This window comes from Egretta garzetta, unplaced genomic scaffold (genome assembly GCF_000687185.1).
Source record: "Egretta garzetta isolate BGI_Z169 unplaced genomic scaffold, ASM68718v1 scaffold18, whole genome shotgun sequence".
In the NCBI taxonomy this organism is placed as follows: Eukaryota; Metazoa; Chordata; class Aves; order Pelecaniformes; family Ardeidae; genus Egretta; species Egretta garzetta.
The window spans coordinates 4,010,518-4,027,935 of record NW_009260616.1 but is presented as its reverse complement, the minus strand read 5'-3'; the positions used below and the strand labels follow the sequence as shown (position 1 = coordinate 4,027,935).

The 17,418-nt window shown below is 40.8% G+C and overlaps 1 protein-coding gene across 1 annotated transcript in view; it reads left to right on the top strand.

The window, feature by feature from the left end:
• MAN1A1 (mannosidase alpha class 1A member 1) overlaps nucleotides 1-17,418 on the top strand; it is a 154,118-nt gene that overhangs the window by 105,738 nt on the left and 30,962 nt on the right. The window lies entirely within an intron of this gene.

Below are 17,418 nucleotides of genomic sequence, written 5' to 3'. Positions count from 1 at the left end.
CTTTTATGATCCTTTGTAATTGTATAGCTCTTTGTGTGTGAGCCAGATTGGTTTGTCATTAATCAGCCATGTATTGACTAAACATGTCGTAGGTACTTCAGAGCATTAGAGAAAGACCTGCTCCTGTCCTCAGAGAGCGCAGCTGTAGCAGAGGTTGTTCTTTGTGCTCGCCTGTTAGGGAGGAGAAGGGACCCTGGCCTTTTATAGTCCATCCCTGAGTTCACCCACCCATCAAAGACAATTTGGACTCTGGCTGTGGGCCCTTGAAGACACCCTTTGGAAATCTGCCTACCTGAAAGTTACGGGAGCGAGAAATGGGAGATCATTCTGACTTGGTCCATGGTGTTGCTCTCATACTCCCAAATATGTAGTATAAGAAGAGCCAAGAAATAAATAATTTTGATAGATTAGACAGACTATTTTAAGTCACTCATAAGAAACCTAAGAATAGTTTATTTTGATGGCTTTTGAGTTCAGTCTCTCTGGTACCCAAAAGACAATTGTGCACCTTACTGAAAATGCTTATTTTGACTGACATTATCTTTCAAAAGTGTCAAAAAGACTAATATGCCATATCTATCCAGAGTACACTACATTCCCGACAAGGCCTTCGTTTTACCTGAAGAACAAGTATGGCACTTCTTACGTGATGATCCTTTCAAGAAACTCCATGCTATACTATTCCAGTCTACAGTTGGAAATACAAAAAAGCAGAGGGGGAGGAGGGGGCGGGGAGAAAAAAAAAAGCTTAAAATACGGATTTGTACATTAAAACCATTAAAAGCAGTGAGAGATTACAAACAGTGTTTAAAACCTTTGACCAAATGTTTTGCTGGAATTGGGACAGAAACCTGATTTTCTTACATGCTTTATAAAACTATAGCATCATTGTTCTCATTGATAATTTGAAAAAAAAAGAAAAATCACAAGGTACTTCACCTGTGTACATTGTTTAATATGCAGAAGCTTTTTCAATGTGGTTAATGAAGCAGTGTCTGCTGGTGCAGGAACAAAAAGTACGCATACTGTCTCCAGCAGGATTCCAGAAGCGTGGGGTTTTCTTCCTGAGCCTTTGATCGTTCTATCATTTTAAAGAGTAATCCTTTCATGCTGATTTCACTTCATCCTTTATTATCTTATTTTCACTGAATTGATTAAAATCCCATTACTGTTAGGAAAAGCTTATTTGACTACTTAATGCCAGCCCCTTTATTATCTGATAATCTGGTTTACAAAATCCTCCAAGGAAAATCTTAAGTGTGGTCATTAGTGGATGGATGGTGATTATTTTTTTAAGAAGTACTTTTAGAAGAAATTCTTTGTAATTCTTATTTTTGTGCTCTGTCAATGTAGCATAGGTCTTTCAGCCTTTTTCAAGTCTATTAAATTATTAGGTAATTGGATGGAAAACTCCTTTCCTTCTTCAGGATATTCACTGAAGTATCATTGTATTGTAATTTAAAACATGAATTACTGCAAAAAGATTATGGAACAACATTACTTTTTCTTGAAAAATACAAATCTTGCCTAATCTGACTTTACTGAGTTTTCAAGGTAATGTTTGTCCTTCTCTTTTTCCTTCCTCTCTTTATGGTATAATCAGATTGTCCTGGATCATAACTTTCAGTGCATATCTGAGAATTAAGCTGGATTGTGCTGTGCCTTGCCAGCTGAGATAGTCAGTACCCTTGGTTTCTTGTAAATAGCTCATCTATACGATGAGCAGCAGCTGTGTAAAAGTATTTGTTGCTTGAAGTAATAATAAGTAGATTAAAGGTGAAGTTCTGGCTTTGGTGGAACACAACTGAACGGCTGATAACAGAGACTCTACCGCAGGAAAAGCGTGATAGCAATATTTTCTTCAGGTGAAAATCAGGTACATATTAGATTGGGGGAGGGGGGCAGTGTCTGTTCCTGCTATACAATAGGAATTATTTCTATTTAATCATACCTTAGTTACTGAATTTGGTCATGTTTTAGCAATTGGTTGATTTTCCTTGGTGACACAAACAGTGAGGGATTTCATTCATTTTTCATAGAATCATAGAATGTTTTGGGTTGGAAGGGACCCCTAGAGGTCATCTAGTCCAACCCCCCTGCAGTGAGCAGGGACACCGCTAACTAGATCAGGCTGCTCAGAGCCCCGTCCAACCTGGCCTTGAATGTTTCCAGGGATGGGGCCTCCACCACCTCTCTGGGCAACCCCTTCCAGTGTTTCACCACCCTCATTGTAAAGAACTTCTTCCTTATATCTAGTCTAAACCTACCCTGGTTTAGTTTAAAACCATTACCCCTTGTCTTGTCACTGCTGGCCCTACTAAAAAGATTTTCCCCGTCTTTCCTATAGGCCCCCTTTAGGTACTGAAAGGCCGCAATCAGGTCTCCCCGCAGCCTTCTCTTCTCCAGGCTGAAATATGAAATATTTTTAAATATGTGATCCAATGAAATCACATTTAAAGTTTATTAAACCACATTGCATTATGTTTGGAGCTCAGGCATAACATTCAGAATCAGAAACTGATAAATAGCATAGCTGTCTTCCACTAGCCTAATGATATGCCTGAAACTAATGTCATTTGAGAAAAATAGGGATAGCTCTTTATCGTTAAATTGACTGCATTATACTGAATATAATGTATATTCTATAAATGTATAAAGTGGGGGAAAAAGGAACCTGTAAATTGCATGTAAATAAGTACTACTTTTCCTTAGAGTGATTGACTTTAATCTTGGTTTTCAAATAGTGAATAGGCATTGAAGGATAAAACTGTGCATAAGCAAATGTGTCATGTGCTGAGAAAAGAAACCAGAACAGTCTTTTTTTACACTGTATTACTGATTTCCAGAAAGAGAACCAGGTCCCAGTTCCCAAATCTGAATGATGTAATGGAAAGGATTTATACAGAGACACTGGTGTTTCAGTCAAGCTGCAGGGATTCCCTGTATTCGTAATAACCTGTCATCTCTGCAGTAATTTTAATGACAGTTACAGGATTTTAATGCTTGATCAGTGCCTGTTGAAGCCACCAGGAGTTTTTCTGTTGTCTGTGAGTAAGGATCAAGCCCTTAGTGACTGGCACTGAGAAAAACAAATGTTTATCTGATCCCAACACAAATGGATTTATATGACACGGCAGTGTGTGGGTAAAGAGGAAGGAGAAGATCGAAGCAGACTGGAAAAAAGGGACATTTATACTTTTCTTAAAGCATTTGTCAAAGCAGATTATGTCTTCAGCAACACCAGTTGGAAAAAGACCACTTCAGGTTTTTTTTATCTGGAAAAGCTGTCCCTTTCAGTGAACCAGAATGCCATTTCAGTAGTGTTTCATACAGCTGTCACAGCATCTGTGAAAGCAGATACTGAAGAGAGAGGCTTCCCTCGACACCAGTGGTGTCTCTATATTGTACATGTTTAGATTGATACGCATATCTGTAAATGCATATGCAAGTGTAATTTACAGCATTTGTAAGCTAATGTTATATCCGATGAGTATCACAGCTGCAAGTCTTGTGACAAGCTGTCCAGTATCTGAAGCCACTGTTGATCCAACAGCTGTATATAAAGGAGAAATAATTGACTGTCAGTCAGAAAGCCTTTGGCGTAGGCTCCTTGCAATGAATGGTAGCTAAAAAACTGCTTAAAAGAGACCTTTGCAACTCGTCAGCCAATTATTTTTAATAACGGAGCCATGCAGTTAGTGTAATGATTTTGATTCTCACTTCAAACATTTAATGGTACCACATGCAATATCAACCACAATAAATGTGACTAAATACTTTGAAAGACTTTTTAACTTAAATGATTGTGAACCCACTTAAAATATTTTCTTGACATGAGAAGCTAATAAAAGCTAATTGAGTTCAGAAAAGTAAAAGATTAAAAACACTTTTTAAAGTTACCATCTGGTGGTAAGGAATTAATATTATCTGGATAAACAAGAGTGATACAGATATATTTAAAATGACTGAGATTGAGGTTAGGATGGTCTAGAGTTTTATAAAATTAGTGCTGGGAAGTGGGAAAATGGAAGTTAGTGGCTGGGAAGTTCCACAGAGCTGTCACTTGCCATCTGATGCTTCGAATCTTTACCTTCTCTGAAAAGTCCTCATCAGACTGAAAAGACCGAATACTCAGGTTTTGTCCTGTCCAGAAGATCGGTAGTGGCTTTCCTTGAGAAGGTGGCTCCTGTTCTTCTGACAGAGAAGCCACTGTTTTCACAATATTTCAGTACACCAATATGCTTGATTGGGTTGTGAGTGTCCTTAACCTGAACTGGAGGTGACCGCTGTTGCAGGATCTCCATCACAGAAACGCGTCGTGCTGCTTTCCACTTGAGGCTGTGTGGAGACAACTTACAAAGTCTCAGACGACTGGCAGGAGAGGGAAGAATATCTGGTAACATAGAGGTTGATTGGGGGAGCAAAGAGGAGAGTTGTGGGGCCAGAAAGAAAGAGCAGCAGCAAAAATACCAACAAACACATGAAGAAGAAAAAAAGAAATGGGAAGTTCTGGGTTCTAGCACCTATTTTCCACGCTGTTCCTATGCTACCTAGTCACCTCCAAATGCAAACTGCTCAACAGTCATCCTCATATCAAAATATTTTACAGGCAAAGGAAATTAATGATGTTTATTTGTACTTGGATGATGCAGTCAGTATGACACAAGAATAATTTAGCAAAGCTCAAATATCAGTTATTGGTAAAGGAATTCTGATGTGGGATAGAAACTCGATGAAGTCAGAAGTTAGTGAACTAATCAGTGTGGAGGGGGGATTTACAGCAAATCCTCAGCAGAAAAGAAAGATAACCTAGAAGCTGAATGTTGGAAAAGTGATACAAAACTGGGAGCAGAGTCTTACAGAGAGATGTACTGAGGAAAGTAGATCAAGAGTGCTGATTGCCACGGTTATGGTGGTTTAAGGCAGCAAGCACTCCTACTTAATATGAAATGTAAAGTTCTGAAATAAGCTTTAGACTTAAACACAGGTCGTCTTTTGGTATTAAAAGGCATGGCAGAGAGGAACACAACATATATAAATGGTGTTTCTATGTTTCTTCCAAAATTCTTAATTATTTTTCTTCCCAGTGAATCTGTTAAGGTGTTTTCCATTGGTTTCTCAGAACCATGAGGTTTGGGGAGTTTTTCATGCTTTGGGGGGTTTTTTTGGAGGTGGAAAGGCTTTTTGTGTGGTTGGTTGGTTGGTTGGGTTTTGGTTTGGAAGTTTTTTTTTTAGACTGTCACTAACACTGTGCTATACCAGTTGCTACAGGGGGGAATTTCATTCCACTATCTTCTTCTTTTACACCATCTAGCTTATTATCGCATGGATGGCAGAACTGCAGGCTTCTATTCATGACTTTTCATTTCCTGTTATTTTCACTTTTCTTCAGGGACCTGATTAAAAGTAGTCTATGCTGGTACTTATTATCTCTAGCCTTGCTCTGTGTTGTATTCCCTCTTGCTTTTTTAGCCCTTGGAAATTGATTAATTAAACCTTTAGTGCATAAAGTAATAGGAAACATGAATTGTTTAGTTTATTCATTAGTGTGTTGTGGGAGACATGTAGGTCTGTGCTGTGCTCAGATAACTTTTATCAGAAATGTTTACAGTAACAAGTACAGTTTTAGTACAGTTTTAGATGGTGACACTGAGAATTACCTTTAAACACTTGACATGTCTCATAGTGACATTTCAAATCATGTACGGCTCAGCTACTAATTGTCTCTCCCCGTCTCGCACTCCTCCACGTGGGTGCGTACGTGTGAGCTTACTGCTCACTTGGTTTGCCGCAGGGTGCCAGTTCCACATGCTTTGATGCCACTTTAGAGCACCAGTAATGTGAAAAGTGTCACAGGGCAGACAGCCATAAGGAAAGGATTGTACGAACCCTGCCAGTAAAGTCCTGAAGAAATTCAGTATTTTTCCACAGAGAAATGCTGCAGGAATTTGGCATAAATTAAGCAGCCCAACAGTCTGAATGGACTGCTGAGAATAAGATACTCTGATTATTTTAAGCATCAATAGACACAGTATCACTAGATCCAGATGTTCAAAACCTATGTATTAGATCATGAAAGAAGTATCCCAGGGTGTCTGGTGGTATTCAGAGCCTGTGAAGGAGGAGTTTTATTTTTTATTCTCAGCAGCTGACAGACTTCAGTGTGTACCGTAAGGTCTGATCTTCCCACATGCAATTTCACTGGGCTTTGCTTATTCTCTGCTGCTCTGCAGAGGCAGATGAGATTGTCTCCTCTTTGTCTTGGTTCTCTCTGGCATCTTGGTCTCCACCTGCATCTTGGCTCCTCTTGCTCCCTCTGCCATTGTTTCCATTCGCTTCAGTGTCCGCTCACTTCAGCATTTCCCCAGGACCCATCACTGCTCTGACCTAATCCGTGAGAAAGTCATTTTCACCACAAAGGGGCTGTTGCCAAAGAGTCTGACAGTGATGTTGAGCAGCATCCTTTTTAACTGAGCAACGAATGCTTAGTGGGGTTTCATGGGCTGTGACTTGGACTCTCTAGCCTCCTCTGTGTGTTTTATGCCCGCTTCTCCAACACCTCCTCCCCCACTGGCTTGATCCTTCAGGTAGGTGGGGACCTGCCCTGGCCAGAGGCCACAGCACAGGTTGATACTGGAAATTCCATACTTTGTGCAGCTTCTGTTTCCTTCCCACTTTTACATTAACACTGCTTTTCAGTCTCTGTTGCTGTTCTGGGCAGTTTCAAGAGAAATTGCCTGTCGGATGGTCACCTTGAGGAAGATCAGCCCATTTGATAGCGTTCCGTTGAGCATTTTAATCTTTTGCCTGTAAGTACGGCAAGGAAATGGTGACCATTCTAAGACAGCTTTAAAGATCACTGGGTAGGTTTCCTTACAAATGTGAAAGGCAAAAATGGTGGGAGGAGGAGAACTTTCATTCTTGAAAAATCTGCCCACAGACAGCACAACTGATACGCCTAGGACTGTAGGGTCTCTAAAACAACTGTTAATCTTCAAGAACCACAAACTGTTCTGACTGGTCCCGTCTTCCTAAAATTGGCAAGGGGAGCAAGGAGACTGTTTCCTCTTCTCCTGCCCTTTTACGGGCAGACATCTCTGTAATGTTTGGATTGGAAAATGTGCCTCATACATGGCCTTTGAAGGACCCAATGACCCTCACGCAGAAAAGCAGGGATCTTGTTTTAAGTTCTGTTTCATATTAGCATCTTTTTGGAGCTGTGCTGGTAGTTTCTCACACGATGAGTGGTCAGCCACAGTTATCTGGCTTTTCCTGCTCTCATTTCCAGCCAGATGATGATGTGCATATGCCTCCAATACAGATGGGTGCATCTCCTGTACTGGCAGAACTGAAGTGGCCAGGCAATCAGCATGTATTAATGCTGACACTGCGTATGACTAGGCAAATAGACAAAATTAATGTTCTCAAACTAATAGCTCTTGAGGCTATACCTCTTCATTATCTCCCTTGTTACAGTAAAAAAAAAATTTGTGTTCTGTCTGATGGTACAGCATAGAAATGTTTTTATTCCCCATCATACTGTAAAATTGAGTAACCACTTTTGTTGTTAGCTTTCATACTGCAGTTGCTGATGGCAATAATTCACTGTCTGCCTCCTCCTGCTAAGTCAGCATCCCTAGAAATCACCTCACCAGGTAATAGCTGGTATCCGTCAGTCTTCAGAGAGGGCAGCTCAGCTGAGCAGGGAGCTGCCAGCTGGGCAGTGATTAGGCAAGGGCAGTAGTTACACATTTATTGTCACAGCTGAAAAACTAACCAGCTGTTAGCATTTGCCTAAATGATTCTCCTAACAAAGAAGAATAAAACAGACATCTAAAACTACCACATAGGCTAGCTAGCTGATTTAAGTTTCTTTTTCTGATGTCTCCAGCTGTCGAGACATTGTGTGAGAGATGCTTAACTGGATTATAATCATTTTCCTTTCTCGGAAAAGGGATACTGTGGAAAAGTCAGAGCGCCAGCAGGAGTCTGTCTGCCTTGGTTGATGCTGTACGGGGGGGAAGAGAGGGACCACACAGGCCTGCAAAAAGTTAATTGCCATTTATTGGAAGTTGGACAGAAGGTGTTTCACGCTCGCTACTGGGGCTGGAAATACACAGCTACTGTCCTAGCAGTGTCATGGGTTCCCCCATTTGGCTTTGCCCATAAGGTGCTGTCCTGGCAGCTCCTGCCACCAGACATGGGTAGAAGAGTTGAGTACCAGTGATGTACACAAACATGGGATTTCTGTGTCCCTGTCTGTCTTCTGTCAAATAGGGGTACAGATGATCTGCCAGGTATGGGGAAAACAAAAACACTCTCAGTATCTTTGAAGTGTTAACAAATAAGTCATTGATTTCAGTGCTTGTGAAGACAGGCCCTTTATACCAAGATCCCATATGTTGTATTCATGGGGGTGGAGGGTGAAGGAAATCTAAAAAAAAATAAAAATTTTGCACATGTAATTTATCAAATACAGTAGTTGAAACTTTAGCAAGCATTGCCTGTGTGCTCCATGGTTGGTTTTTTTGTTTGTTTTAAAAAGTATGAACCTCTAATAAAATCATTTCATTCTTCATCACAGCTTCTTTACAAATTAAATCATAAACCATAGTTGATCAGCATTGTTAGTAAGCCGCAATACTAACAGGAGAAAGATGCAGCACAGGAGTTTGAAGGGAACCTCTTCTGAAAAGTATCAACAGCAGATCACCCTTTAACTTCCCCAGTTTGGTCTATAGTACTGGATTTAGCTTCTCTCTTAGGAAGTTGTTAGCAAGGGATGTGCCTAATGATCAGCATTGGCTTCTGGGAAGAGAAGCAGCCACTCCTCATTTATTTTCGTGACACATTGACAAATGGTTCCATTCAGGGCAAAATAAAAAATCATTCTTATGAAAGCATTTTCAGATGTGGCAATCCTAAATAATGCATGAAACATTAGGTATTCTCTGAAAATGACCTCTGAGTATCATCCTTTTGGCTGCCATAGCGACTCCCTTAGCTAGGGGATCAGAGTATGCAACTATAGTATGTGTGAATTTTTTTTTTCCCTATTATTTGCTTATTTTTATGTTGGGCTGTGTGTCACAAAGTATATTTAGAACTTATTAATTGTTTGGGTTTGAGTTCGTTCATTTGCCTAGGAAATGCTGAAAGCAATTAAGATTTATTTAGCATTTTGACAAATTTTGTGCCATCTATGGCTCCGTAGCAACTTAATCTTTTAAATATGTTTTGTTTAAAACGAGAAAAAGATACTGAGTATGTAAATGAAAACCTGACCCTTCACTGACCTCTCTTCATTTGTTCTAAGGAGACTTAGTTGACTTGATTAAATTAATGTATTACTATGAAAGACTGGTAGTGGCAGAAAAGAGACTGAAGGCTTTTGCAATGTATAAACACTTTATTAGAAATGCAGTGTCTGGCCATTATGTAGTTATACTGACTTTTGAACAAATGTCTTCCTTTTATTAAAAAAAAGAAAATCCATAGAAATAATGATCAGTTCTGCCAAAACGGAATGTGCCGTTGGAGATTTTTCTCACTGGATTGAAATATGTTAGAGAAAATAATAATAAATTAATAGGCATTACGTCTATGAGAGAAATTTTGGACATAATACATTATGTTAACTTGTTTATTTTAATAATTGACAATATGTGGCACTGTCTGTATGGCTTTTCCTGGCTAGGTATAGAAGATACATGGACTTTGAGGGATCCTTTTCATGTCACAGTACTGCAGAAAGGTTTTCTGTATTTATTATTGTAGTTTAATCTGCCAAATGTTATCTTGCAATATTTTATAAAAATGTCATACAAAGGTGGCCAGTACAAAAAAGGACCATTAAAAATAAATTACAAGCTAGGAAAAAACTTATTTTATAATTAAAGAGTTAACAATATAACATTACAAAGTGCTCCTCTCCAGTCCTACTTTTTGTTATATATATATATATTGGCCTGTAGAGATTTAAAAAATTCATCTGATACCTGTGAAGCTAATTAAAATCTTGGGGAAGCCTTGGGCACCTGGCAAGGGGTAACTGTAGGTGAGACTGGTCTCCCTGGTTTACTCTGTAAAGGGGGAGGCTCCATTTTAGCGTAATCTCCTCTGTGAAGTGATTTAATTCTGTAACCTCCCTGTACTGATTATCAGGGGAGCCCCGAAGAGATTCACTTCCGTGAATACCCTTGCTGGAGTTGCACAGCTCTCGCATTTCCCCCTCTTCACTCACAGTCAGACCTGTGGCTGGCACAGTGTCCATGTGCTCAGTTACATGGTCTGGCTGTGGTGGCTTGGCCCTGGCTGGATGCCAGGTGTGCCCACCAAAGCTGCTCTATCACTCCCCTCCTCAGCTGGACAGGGGAGAGAAAATATAACGAAAGGCTCGTGGGTTGAGATAAGGGCAGGGGGATCACTCAGCGGTTACTGTCATGGGCAAAACAGTCTCGACTTGGAGGGGAAGAAAATAATTTATTACCAATCAAATCAGAGTAGGATAATGAGAAATAAAATCAAGTCTTCCCCCCACCCCTCCCTTCTTCTTGGGCTTAACTTCACTCCCAGTTTTCTCTACCTCCTCCCCCTGAGCAGTACAAGGGGATGGGGAATGGGGCTGGGGTCAGTCCATCACACGCTGTCTCTGCCGCTCCTTCCTCCTCAGGGAAAGACTCCTCACACTCTGTCCCTGCACCAGCCTGAGGTCCCTCCCATGGTAGATGGTCCTTGAACTGCTCCAGTGTGGGTCTGGCTGCAGTTCTTCATGCACTGCTCCAGCGTGGGTCCATTCCATGGGGTGCAGTCCTTCAGGTACAGACGGATCCAGCATGGGTCCCCCTCGGGGGCACCAGCCCGGCCAGCAAACCCGCTCCATTTTGGGGCCCCCCTCGGGGCCCCCACCCTGGCCAGCAAACCTGCTCCAGCCTGGGCTCCTCTCTCCAAGGGTCCATAGGTCCTGCCGGGAGCCTGCTCCAGCACGGGCTTCCCATGGGGTCACAGCCTTCTTTGGGCATCCACCTGCTCCGGCGTGGGGTCCTCCCTGGGCTGCAGGTGGGGATCTGCTCCCCCGTGGGCCTCCCTGGGCTGCAGGGGCACAGCCTGCCCCACCATGGGCTGCACCTGGGGCTGCAGGGGAATCTCTGCTCCGGTGCCTGGAGCCCCTCCTGCCCCCCTGCTGCACTGACCCTGGTGTCTGCAGGGCTGCTCCTCTCACACATTCTCACTCCTCTCAGGCTGCACCATTGCTGATGGGCTCAGCCTTGGCCAGCGTTGGGTCTGTCTTGGAGCCAGCTGGCATTGGCTCTGTCGGACACAGGGGAAGCTTTTGGCATCTTCTCACAGAAGCCACCCTTGTAGCACCCCTGGCTACCAAAACCTTGCCACACAAACCCAATACACTGGGATATGAGCCTAGCAGCCAAATCACGTGGTCATAACTAAAATGTGGAAAAGCGATCGTATTATGCTTTCAGAACTGTCTAAGGACCACAGGCTTCCTTTGGGGGAAAAAGCAGGGGATGATGTTTTCTTTATAGAAAAAGCTAACCATTTTACTTTATTTCTATTTGTATGGCATGTATGCTTGGGGGTTGAGACTCGGGGAGAAGCGTGGAGAGTCCTGGGGAATTAGGAGGAGGAAGAAGGAGAAAAAAGCTGCAGTAAAGTTTGTGTGGCCTTTGCATCACCCTCCCCCTTTTTTCTTGATCTCCATTTGGGAAGGTCCCTCTCCCTCCTGGGTGTCAGAGGGGTGGCTGGTGGTACGGAGCGAGGGCGAGCGAGCCAGGGGCTGTGGGTTGGGCTGGGCAACGCTCTGCTCGGGCGGGTTCCTGTTAAAACAGGACGCCGTGTTCTCTGGGCAGATCCCCTTGTCCCCTCAGCAATCCTGGAATTGCCAGCCACAACCTACCTGTAGGCTCCAACTCGAGTCTCATGGCTCTGGTGAATTTTAATGGACCCTTCGTAGTGCCACGTTCTCATTTCTCTGTTGTAGTGTTTTGCGTTTTCAGCCACCATCATAGCTGGAGTAGCTTTTCTGCAAAAAAGATCAGCATTAGTAAAGTTCAAAGGGGCTATAGGGAGTTATTTTCATATTTAATCCTAAAACCTTTCACAACAGTGGCTCTTGGACACTTCACATTGTTGCTGCTGGATCTTTTTTATTCTGGCCTTTCACCTTTTTTAATGGCTAAGTTTGCAGGAGGATACTGACTATTAGGTTGTGCTTTTGCATTTTGCATTAAATATTGAAGTTCTGAAGTCTTGCTCTGCCTAAAGCTTGTGGAGTTGTCCTGGCACCCTCCAGGAAAGGTTGGGGGATAATAAACAAACTCTCTGCAGCGACTGAAACAGTTCTGCTCACTGATGGCAGGAATTTTGCTTTCGTAACGTTAATAAGACCCTTTAAAGTATTTGTGTAGTTTCCCTGAAGATTTGCTGTTCCTTTCAGTTGAAAATTAGCTGCTGCTTTATATATATTGGGGAAGTAATGTAATTTTTTAAAATGTAAATATTGTTGTGCCTCTGAATTTCAGTAATTTAAAAAATCTTTAAATATTTGTATTTCCTCTGTGGTTCCCTCTCCTGGTATGTTCTGTACGTTTTAGAGGAGATACCGATCTCATACTTTCTGTTACTGTGTACAAAAGGACCAGCGGTGGTCTACTGGAAAAATACTGAGTGGAGTTACCAGCAGCCCTGGTCAATCAGGCTCGTATTTCCTGAGAATGAATGACAGTAGAATTACAAACACTGTATTTCAGATTCTGTGGCACTTGGTGTTCAGTAACAAAGTTTATAAAATAAATGGAAAATATCATAAAACAGTGATGGTCCCACTTTGATACACTTTTCTGAATCAGATCCTCACTTCAAATTTCACTTAATTACATAATACTAGCTACAACACTAATTATAAACATACAGAAATAAGTTCTAAAGTTCTCTTAATATTTTATAGAAAACTTTTATGGGTTTTAAGTAGTATAAACAATATGATTTTAGACACAGCGATTTGAGGTACATTAAAATAGTGCCCTGTAAACTGAAATTATTATAGTACTGGCCTGGAACTTCAAACGAGTTTAAGTTATGGGGCTTCTCCTTCCTTGCTGAAGTGTATAGAAGGAGTTTTGTTTCTAACTCTGATGTCAGTACATGGCTGACACTTAGTACAGGTTGTAAAGAGTATCAACACAGGAAAATTAAAAAATACAGTGGCAAATAACAAAAAGAAAGCAAGATAAAGGAATGCAGCTAATAGAAAGGGTCCAGGTCATACCTGGGCCCCTTTTGCTGTCATCTACCAGTGGTGTTATGTATCTATATCTTTCTGAAGAGTGCATTTGTCAGCTTACAAGGTATTTGTGACATTAAACCATTTTGGAAGAAAAACTGAGTGAAAATATGCTGCAAAAAGTTTTCAGTGCTTTACAGATTTTGTTTTGATTGAGATGAGTGATCTGCACATAAGTTTGTGCAGCTCACAAACACAGCCATAAGCCACCTTTTGAAAATCCCTCAAATGCCCTCATCACTTGTAGGGTTCAGATTACTGCTGTAGTTTCTTGAGTAATGGGTGCCCTTGGAAGAAAAACCATGGGAACTTGCAATGCTATACATAGTTTTGCTAACACTTGGAGTAGAAATGAAACCTTTCACCAGACCCCCAGGCTTGCATCTCAGGACTTCAGGAAGAGAGCCCATAACTTCATAACTGAAGAGTAAACAGGTACCCAGCATTGACTTTTTTAACTTTGGAGAATTTTTTGGTCATTCCGATAATATTGGCAAAGATCTTGCTGAGCTGGGAGCACTGGATATGTTGTCTCATGCATGGGCACAAATCAGTATTTTAGTATGCCTGGTTGTTAAGATTTACTGAGCTATTACACTTATTTATTACATGTTATTTTCTAGGGCACCTGATGTCATTTATAAATGTACGTATTGTTTATAATCCTTGACACGGAAGACTCTTTTCGTTTCACCATATCCCTTCATCTGTTCAGGTTCTCTCTTGCTTAAGGTCTATTCTGTTTAAAAGCATACGATATTTAGGAAAATTTTTTGGGGGGTGGGGTGGAAAAAGAGTATCCTCTTCAGTTTGCTTTTTTTTAAGCCAGGAGACTGTTAAACAAAAGCCGAAGTCTACTTTTCCTGGTCAAAAAAGATCAGAGAGTATGAAATCTCTCTCCTACTGTATGCTGAGAGCTTTGCTGAGTGTCTCCCAGGCTCTAGCAACGTCTCTTCAGGAGCTGACTGTCTGCATAGCCGTGCATGCTGGACTATCACCTCAAAATAAGGATAGAGCTAAATGGAACCAGAAGCAATACTGTGACTGCTCCAGTTAGTATGAGGGAATCTGGAAAACTTACCTGTTTTGTTGCTCCCAAGGATGAAGTACATGAGAAAATATCAGACATCCACGGCTGAAGGTCACATGAAAAATAGTTAAGGCACTGAACTGCAATTCTTGGTTTCTACCACTTGTTGACACAAGCTTGTCAGCTTTGACTTAGAGCACCCATCTGAGACTAAACCAACAGATATCCTCATTATTTTGCAGATTTGCCAGAAATACGTTGATACCTTTTTCTTTCCTAACCGGATGTCCCAACTGAAAACAGTAAAAGCTACATTAAATAGTAGATGCAACACTGGTGTTTCTTTCTACTGTTCTTGCCTTAAGAGTAAAGAATGCAAGTTTATAGTTTTCAAACCATCTTAAGCAAGAAGAATCTTCCACTCATGGTAAAACACACTGCTGCATGCAGAAAACCTCTTGATAGCCATGCTTGGAAATTCTTCTGGTTAACAAAATGCAGTACATCAAAGTATTCTGGCAGGTTGTGTTGATGCCAGCAGACATTGTGGTGGAGTGCAAGCAGGGACTTCATTACATTTTCTGCCAAGTTTGGTTGATGCCTTGCTGCAGGAACAGCTCAATGTTTCCGCTTTGAGATTTACTGAGAAATTTAATAGAAAAAAAAGTGGGCTTTTGCCAGCTGCACTGTAACATGGTAACTTTTTCAAAACCTTGACATACTTAACTGTTGTTTTTTTTTCTGGTGAGCTTTATTTACCAGTAGTGTCTGATGTCATCTCTTTTAATCTGGGTGATTTTGGAAACAAGCTAAAATATTTTCATCTAGATGTCAACAGTTAGGCAGGACTTGGGCCACTGTGTCCCAGAGACGATGCCTGTTCTTGGGTGAATAACCAGACTGTAGGTGCAAGCTCTTCAATCTGTGAATAAGAGACTTCCAGAGATTTCCAGACATGTCTGCATACTCACCTTGATCTTATTTTCTGTAATACCCAATGCTTTTATGTCACCATTTGGAAAAAATCTGACCCACGGTAGATTGATGTGGAGGCAGCTTGTAAGCCAGGTGGCTTTTTCTCTTCACTTTTGTTTTCATCAAATGTAAAAAGCACTCTAGTCTTTGTAAGATGGCTCTTAAAACAAGATATTCTGATCCTATAAAATTTGTGTTCTGTTTCTGTCGTACAAATAATTGTATCAAAGTTGGATTGTGTGCATCTTTGCAGTACCCTGATTTCATTATGTCATTGATTTTGTCTGCAGCTATGAAGATTAGGGACATTTTTCTCCTTTGGAGCTTTGGGCAATCATTTGCATCAGAGGACTTCATGTGTCCCAGCCCCTTGCACCTTTATGGTCAGCCAGGGGGGCCTCATCCAATCTCTTTCCTTTTGCTCCACCAAGTTCTCCCCCCACTCACCACTCAGATAAGCTTAGTCACTTCAATCTGTTATGGTCTGGGAAAAAGAAAATCTATAGCATACTGATGGAGAGTATTTGAAAGATGCTGTGGTACTTCAGAAATGGGACAGTATAAGTCTGTCTATCAGTAGGTAACATAGAATCATAGAATAGTTTGGGTTGGAAGGGACCCCTAGAGGTCATCTAGTCCAACCCCCCTGCAGTGAGCAGGGACACTGCTAACTTGCTCAGAGCCCCATCCAACCTGGTACTGAAATGTTTCCAGAGATGGGTAAATCCTGAGTTTATTTCTGGTGGCACTTGAGTGAGTTCCAGCGGTGCCTTTAGCTCAAGGCCAGGCAGCCAAAGGTGTTACACAGTTTAAAGCTGTGACATTTAAGTAGAACACAAATGTGCTCTTTATTTGTAAGCCTTTCTTCTGCTTTTAAAGTTAATGGTTTGGTTTTATTTTGTGTGTGTGGCAGAAATCTCAAAATAATGTATTAATCTAGCTAGTGGGGAAATTAATGGAGTCTTAATTTCATTGTATTGGTTAGACTTCGGTTATAGATACTTGACCTTTTGAAGAAGAAATTTTAATACAACTGAGAACTTCCATCATGATGAACTAAAGATGGGGTTTCTTGGTTTTTTGCTTTGTTTTGTTTTTTTCGTAATACGAGTCACATTTTAACTCAGGAAGAATACCTGCTTTTCATGGTTATGCAAGTGCTGACTGATGACTGTAGTGGCTGCTTATGTGTAAAAGTAAAATTAAATTTTTATTTATAGATATGTATGTGTGTGTGTTTAATGCTGTTTACAACTTGAAAATAAGAAAGACATTCAAGTACCTAATAAGTGTATTTATATCTAACATTCATGCTAATAATATGCTGGTCTAATATGTCATTATTCACCTGGATGCTCCGGAAAGTTGGCTAGCACTTCTTTAATTTCAGGGTTTTTTTCTGAATATTGCTACTGGAAATTTCAAGTTAAAAAACCCCACCTTTTTGTAATGAAACTTTAGCAGGCTTTCTGTCCTGAATCTCAGCTGGCATTAGTTTCTAGTGGGGCTTTATCAATAGATGCGCTTTTCCTCTACTCTCAGCACAAAACCTGAGATTAATTTTGCTGTGAAGTATCTTTAGGTCTTAATTAAGCTGAAGTTATAGACAATGCCTACATATTCTACTCTGTTAAATTCTCAGGTATTAAGAGGGACATACTGCATGTAGTACTTTTGACTTAAAGCCTATGCTACATATGTGCAGTGCTTTAAGTTAAAGTTGCACTGTAGAAGGAAGAGTTAGAATCTGAGAGTGTTGTGTTAAATACAGGGAAAACAGGTGAAGTAAGAGAATGTTTGCTCATACTCAGTGTTTTTATAATGTCTTTAAACGTGGTATCGTACAGTGATATGTGTGATGGAGCTATTCATGAGCCAAAAGACTGGCTGGTTGAAAGAAGCAATTTTACAAGCCTAAACAGAATTGGAGTGAAGTAATTCAAGGTCCTGTGGTGAAGTCATGGAAGGCTGCTGAAGCATGGTTGTTTATGCAGATATTAAGTGCATTTTAAGTTAATTATCTTCTCTTGGTGACAGTATATCTACTACCTGTTATATTTTATTAGAATTTCCTTATAGATGCTCATGGTTATTTTCTGTCTTTCTCTTTCCC